Below are 7750 nucleotides of genomic sequence, written 5' to 3' on the forward strand. Positions count from 1 at the left end.
TACTTTACTGGTCACTTTATGATTGTTAACTAAACTTCATATATATTTGGTTGCTCAAGGGTTGAAAGTTTATTTTTTAGCATTAATTCATCTGTTCATCAACAAATACTTATTATCTGCTATTTATCCAGGCACAGTTTTAGGCTCTGAAGATTAAAAAAAAAATTGAGTAATGCAAAGCCTTATTTTGATGACTCATACATTCTAACAAAGGGAGAAGTTTGGAGAGACAAATTAACAAATAAAAATACACATATATTGTCAATTGGTGATACATTTTTTTTTAAATAAAATGAGGTAATAGTAAGAAAATGAAAGCCATTATTGTTTTATGACGGTTAATCAGGAGAGATTTTTTGATGAGTTAATATTTGAGCATAGACATACAAGTAACATCAATTTGTTTAACTATGGAATCTGCTACCCAAATAACACTGGTTTCTTTCTAACCACCTGGTACACATCAATGCTTAATGTGGATGATTTGGGATTAGGTCTATTGTGCTTTTACTTGCTCTTCTTATCAAAAAAAAAAAATTAATAGAAGGTCTCTTTGAAGGATCTGATAAAAGCTTCTCCAGGCACTGCAGAAGTACAAAATTTACAATTTCAAGAGGAACCATAAGCATGTTCCTTAATGATTATGAACCTCTTCTTTACAATTTGTGATTAAAGTCCTCATGTGTTGACATAGTCAAACACATTCAAAAAACACTGAGCACTTAGATTTAGAGAGAGAATCTGCTAGATACTATACATTTGGGGCAAATAGTATTTGGGAAACTATTTCCTCAAGTAAAGTATAGTATAAGATTAAAACTATCATCCATATCATTTCAGCAAAAGAGTATGAGGGTGAGAAGAGTGAGAGATGCTAAATGTAATATATGTTTCACTTTATTAGGTTTGAAGACTTAGGTTTTGGTTTTTGACTAAGGACATCATAAACCATGATATTTTTATTATAAGATGGCCACTTTCCTCCACAATTGTAGAAAATGTGCATATAAATAGTAAAACAATGCAAACTAAGCACCCAGAAATATTTTTTAAAATCTCAGGAATTTAGTTGAATTAAATTCAGAACCAGCAAATTCTTTTCATGTAATGACTTGTCACAAAATGCTAATATGAAAATCCAATGGTAGCCTTAAATTTTCACTAAATGAGAAGGCAAAAATCATAACACAGATAATATAGTCCTCACAGCTGTAGCAACATTTTGCTCTATTTTGGTTTCCTACCAAACACATAGGTTCGTTGTAATGATCAAATGAGAAAATGTATGAGACACTATTTTGTAAACTGTAAAGTGTCATAAGAAAAAAGGCTTATAATTTCTACTTAGGTTCAAAAAGAAACTAATATTCCTGCAATTTGGGGCTAATTATATTAAAAATACTAATCAGAAGATTGATCTCCCGGCATTTGTTTTACGGAATTACTACTTGAGATTTCTGCCATTAATCAGCTCCCACTGAACTTTCAAGATCCCTGGGAATGAGGCTCACCATCTATACTTTTTCCCCAATATGAATAACTACATGTGGGTAATGACAGTTATTTCTCTTGTTTGTATATGTAATCGATACACATAAGGTACCTTCATAGCAACAACACTAATGGTGAACACTCCAATAGCATTTACAATATGTCAAATACTGTTCTAAGAACTTGACCTATCTTAATTTATTTAATGTTTCATAGCATTAAATGGAGCTACAATCAATCTCTGGAGAACTGAGGGTGATCTGTTGGAATTTACTGCAACTTCTGCTGCTTAACAATTTGGTTAAAAGAAGTGTCATTTAAATAGAGGCATTTTTTGGATTAATTAAAGCTTTGTTCTGAAAACAGAAGTTTGACTTACCTTCTAGCCTATTTGTGGGGCTATATATATCTTCTCATCCTAGAAGCAGGCTGTAGGAATACATGGTGGTAGGACCAAGACTGCACAAAAATCAACATTTTATCTGCTCCCACACACTACGATTCTGAGTTCTATACGATGAAGTATCGAAGAGATGATGTCTTCTTAGAAGATTTTGAAGAATTATAGCAAGAAAAACTTTAAACATGACTTCTTTTTTTTAAATTTATTTTTAAAACAGAAATGCTCTTCTATTGGCTGGCCAGAGTAAGACAGCTTCAAAATGCACAAGGTCACTAGAAGTAGCACACTCAGAGACTGTGATCAGGAGTATGTGTCTAACAAAAGAAATTACTGGCAGTGCATATGGTCTGGATTTTATGTGTACTTGGGACTACTCACAAATGAAGATTGGAAAGTTCACAAGAGGGGGGCAGGTTGTTTAATTATTACCAGAAGTTCTTTTTAATTGAGTTAGGGTTACCAAAATTTAGGAAGTACAGGATCATGTTTCTTCACTTTCTTGATGGGTGCTCAAACTAGGAGATGTTTACTGAAGTTCTAGAAAAACCTTTCTCTTCATTCCAGATAAATCTATGGCACACAATTGAGGTAGTATGAGTACCTTAGTTGCTTACATTTTCTAAATACCTTCTTTATAGTCTATTGAATTTTTTAATGAGACTTTTATTTTGGAATAGTTTTAGATTTACAGAAAAATAATGAAGATAGTACCATATTCCCTGCAACTAATGTGTTTTATTATTAATATTTTATATTAGTTTGGTATATTTGTTATAATTATTGAACCATTTTAATGTATTATGATTAAAGTCTATGCTTTATTCTTATTGACTCAGTTTTTACCTAATATCTTTTCCAGGATCCCATCTAAGATACCACATTATATGTAGTTGTCTTGTCTCCTTGGACACCTCTTATCTGTGACAGGTTCTCAGATTTTCCTTATTTTGGATGAACTTGAGAGTTTTCTGGAATATTGGTCAAATAGTTTGTAAATTATCCTTCAATTTAAATTTGTCTGATGTTCTTCTCATTATTAGATTAGGGTTATGGGTTTGGGGGAAGAAGATCACAGGGGTAAAGAGACATTCTCATCATATTATTGTAAAAGTACATACTATCAACATGACTAACCACTGATGATATTAACCTTGATCAGATGAGATAATGCTTATTAGGATTATCCACTATGAAGGTGTCATCTTTTATCTCTCCCCCAGGTAGCCAGACACCCTATGAACTGGCTGCTAGCCCTGATTTGATGTTCAGCAGCTACCTTGATCCCATTCTTCAGTAGAGTTTAAGTTCCTGGCTTTGTGCCCAGCAACGCTCAATTCCTTCCAGTTAGCAGGCGTGGCTTCGGTCACCCAGTTCCCCTCCCTTGGCAGGGAGGGAGGAAGCCAAGAGCTGGACTAAGTAGAGAAAACACTAAATAAAAAGGACATTTGCCCCACTAAGAGTCCCCAGGATGCCAATCAGCAGGACTTTGATCATGGCTGGAGATATCTAGGTAAAGCCTAAGTTAGTTAGTGTCTAAGCAAATGAGAGGAAAGGGGAAGGAGTTTTAGAAATTAAAAAGAGGAAAAGTGGAGTTTTCAGAGACATCATTTTATCTAAAGTTTTTTTTCAGAGAAAAGTCCTGATTGTCATTAAAATTTGTGTCACACCAATAGTTTTGGAGCACCTCATCTGTCCCACCTCTCTACACATGTCTCAAAAATATTTCAATGGATACCTAGACCTTGGCCAGTAGGAAACTCATACTGGGGGCTCAAAAGATATAAAGGACAACTGGCCTGTATAAATATTTGTTAAAATTGTTGTCTTAACATCTGAGGCAAAAATGTTTTTTCTCAACACAAGATAAAATTAGCATTCTATGAAACAAGGGAAACAATTTAGCTCTTAGAGTGGCTCAAATAAAACATTTGTTTACTCAAAAAAAATGGTGCCACCTTTTAACCCTTTCCATACTGACATTAGAAAATCACTATGCTTAGCCAACACTTAAGGAATGGAGAATTATGTCCCACTTCCATAAGGGTAGAGCATCTATATAAATCATTTTAAGCAATTATTCATTAATTTGTCTCTCCTCCCCATTTATTTACTTGGTCATTTCTTTATATTAGTATAGAATCATGCATATTTATTTTTTACTTTGAGTAATAACTCAATATTACTATATTTATTTTCTTGCTCAAAATGTTTCAGTTTTGGCTATACAGTGCTCTTTCAAATTGTCTCATTCGTCTGATGACATACCCCCACCATTGTGGAATTTTCCTGAGCATTTTCTAACATTCTGGTACTATAAGATGTTCCAGGCTCAGCCTATATATTTTCTGCTCCAGTCCTTGAATCCACCACTTTTAAGGAGCTCTGATCTTTTTAATTGGAGAATGGTATTAGAAACCACAATCTGTGTGGTAGGTATACTCATTGCTACTGGGGTAATATTGCTTCTAGGCCCTCTCAGCTCACAGAGCAAGGAAATATATGTGTATTCTAACATATGTATATCTACATATCTATGAATATGACCAAATTTGTATTGTTTCTACTTAATGACTTTGATTCCAAAAAGAACAGGGAAGACTGAGTAAATCATTCTCATATGTTCTCTATTTCACATGTATAGCTGCTTTTTTGAGAATCACTCTCCCCCTATTGCAGGATGTAAGATGTAAGATTTTCTTATCCTATGCATTGAAAAATTTATGACTGAACAGTCAGTACTGTAAACCAGCCGATGTCTAATAAATGAGTAGAAATCATCTTAAGACATTTAATAAATATGCAGCATCACCTACACTCTGTTTTTTGATTGCTTGATAAGCTATCATTAAATATGTAATGTCCTGATCCTTAAAATCTGTTCTAATTTTCCAACATCTTTTTTACCAAAGTATTTTCTCCTTACAACATACATAGATATTATACAACAACATGGATGCATACACAGAGTAAGAGAGAAAAAGGAAGACAGGTATAGGCAAATATTTGCGGGTACCTACTATGTGCAAAACAGTATAGGGAACACAAAAATGAATAAATCCATCTCTTCTCTTTATTAGTTTATGTATTATTAGACAAAATGCAAATAACTATCATAAAAGATGGAATATACTAAATGCCATGAGAAGTAAATATAAATTACTTTGAGCATTCAAAAAAAGAAGTTTAATTTGCTTAATAAACACTAGGAGAGAATGGTTTCCTACATAAGCAAAGGCAAAATGTAGACAATTAGGTAGGCAAATTTGGTTTATGTTCATCAGTACTTTATTCACCCATGACATATTGTCTTGGTGAATTTAGATTAGTAATTTGACCACTGTTTCATAGTTCCTCAACTAATTTAATCTTTAAAATTCTTCATTGTAAAAGAAACTGCATATTTATAGTAAAAGTGACTAGCAAGAATGTTATGATATGATTTATATCAGTACTGGCCAGAGAAATACTGAATAAAAGCACAAAATGTTGGGTGGAAGGGACCAGCTTGAACAATTTCTAGTTCAAACTGAAGAGGCAGATGTGTATAGTGGAAGAAAGGTTGGCATTGGCATCAGGCATTCCTAAATTTGAAATATATCTATCATGCATTATATATGCAACCTTGGGAAAGTTACTCTTTTTCTCTAAGACTCACTTTTCTCATCTGTTAAATGGTATTTACCTCAAAGGATGTTTTGAGGAACAAATTATATAAAATACATAAACATCTGGTACATACCAAGTAATACATTTTCTTTTACTTGCTCTTTTAATGCATTTAAAAAACTGAAGTCTACAATGGGAAAGTGACTTGCTTATATCTTTAGTTGTGACAGAACTGAGACTAAGCTGCAGGACTCTAGATTTTTTGTTCAGTGCCTATTTCCATGGAGTCTTAAGTTATTGGCCCATAATTATTTTCTTCCCTTTAGAAGTGCATTTTTCAAGCTAAGGAATCATTCTCAAACAGGGTCTCTTAAGCTTCAGAATACAACAAGATCCTGGAAGCTTGTTAAAGGCGAATTTCTGGACTGTATGCCCAGAGAATCCAGTTGGGCAGAACTGAAAATGGGGACCAGAATCAAAATTTTGAATAGGCATCCCACAGGATTTCCATGCAGATGGTCCACAGACACACTTTTAGAAATCTCCCCAATCTCAATTACTGGAGTTTCTGAATTCGAGTTGAGATTGCTACAATGTCAATAAACTGGATATAACAATAGTAAACACCAGATCTTTGACTGGCCTGAAAAGCAAACGCTTAATGCTGATCAAACAAGTGTGGTGAATAAGACTGGTAGAGATCTTAGGACTGAAGATTGGTAAAAAGGTAATAAGAAATGATTGCTAAATAGACAAATGTGCATGTACTTAAAAGAAAGGGGGTGATGATGCCACTGAGGGTACTTTCTTTGCCAACAGATAAAGAACAAAATAAAAAGTACTGGAGCATGTGTAGTTGGAAAAGGATGACATAACTGGGAGTTTCAGTGAAGGGGAGCAGGTGGTAGAAGAGGTAATAAGAGACAAGAGTTGACAAGAGAGATGAGAGTCAGCTTACTAAGTAACTGAGTCAAGATTTAAGTTTCTTCAAACTTCAGAATTCATGTATTTGATTCTAGTGATTCTAAAATCTTAGTAGAGAAGAGAATCGATCATGTGGGATGCTTTTTAAAAAAGGCATTCACAAAATTTTTTAAAATAAATAACAAATACATAAAAATGGCATTCTTTATCCCCAGAGATTCTGATTCAATAGGTATCTGGTTAGTATTCCTAAATTAGATCATGACAAAATATTTTCCTAATAAGTGAAAAAAACCTATAGAGCTTCATGCTTTTCCTTTGTAACCACTGATTGCTTTTCAATTTTATTATTTGAGAATATAGTAATCCCGGCAATCTTGGGTTGTTGTAGCTTTCTGTTGACCTTTATAACAGGGCATGATAACACTCAGAGACATTCTAAGAGATCTCCTGTATTCCAGACATACTATATCTTATCTCCAATGTGGAGTAGCAGTCCAATTTCTCCTTGGTGATCAGGATCAATCAAACTCTGAATTAGTTTGCTAGGGATGTGTGATGGTTAAAACCAGTGTACATCATGCTTGTTTTTAAAGGGCATGGTGAAAGGAGCCCTCATGGGCAAAGTAATCAATTGTTTACTGTAACCAAGAAAGCCCGGTCAAGGCTTTTGAAGAAGGAGAATTTAAAAACACCTCAAAACTTGAGCAAAGTCATATAGTCCTTATGTCTAACTACATAAATAAACACTGAAATTAATCATTAGCATGTAACATATTTACTCCTCTGTCAGTTTTCTAAAAACAGAAAAAATACTTTACCCTTATATGAAAATTAAGATGAGATATGAAATACAAGTAAGAGTAGGAAAAAATAAATATAACAGCATATTGGGAAGGCATTATACAATGTTGCAAGACAGACTGTTTCTGCACCCTAGACACTTCCTGTTCATATCAAAAAGATGGGCTACATTTGTTTTTTGTTTGTTTATTTGTTTTACTTACTATGGCTATTTTCAATGGATTAGCTAAATTTCTTTTTAGGTGTCCTAACTCAAAATCCCAGGCTAGAGAAAGAGATGAGATTTGGTCACACTCAGTGAGAAGTTGAAAGGAATTTGCTGTATATTTTGTTTCAGTTTCTGTGATATCTGGCAATTAAGTAATTAAGCAGCAATTCATGGGTTCTATCATTATTTTTTCCCATAAAGATAGGGCAGATTATAGTTTCTCGTGTTTTTCTTCATTAGTGTGTGCTTGTCAAAAGTAGTTTAATAAAATTTATTTAAGGGGGAAATGATAAACTTATAATTCAGCGAGTCAG

Source organism: Pteropus vampyrus, unplaced genomic scaffold, assembly GCF_000151845.1.
Source record: "Pteropus vampyrus isolate Shadow unplaced genomic scaffold, Pvam_2.0 Scaffold184, whole genome shotgun sequence".
Taxonomy (NCBI): Eukaryota; Metazoa; Chordata; class Mammalia; order Chiroptera; family Pteropodidae; genus Pteropus; species Pteropus vampyrus.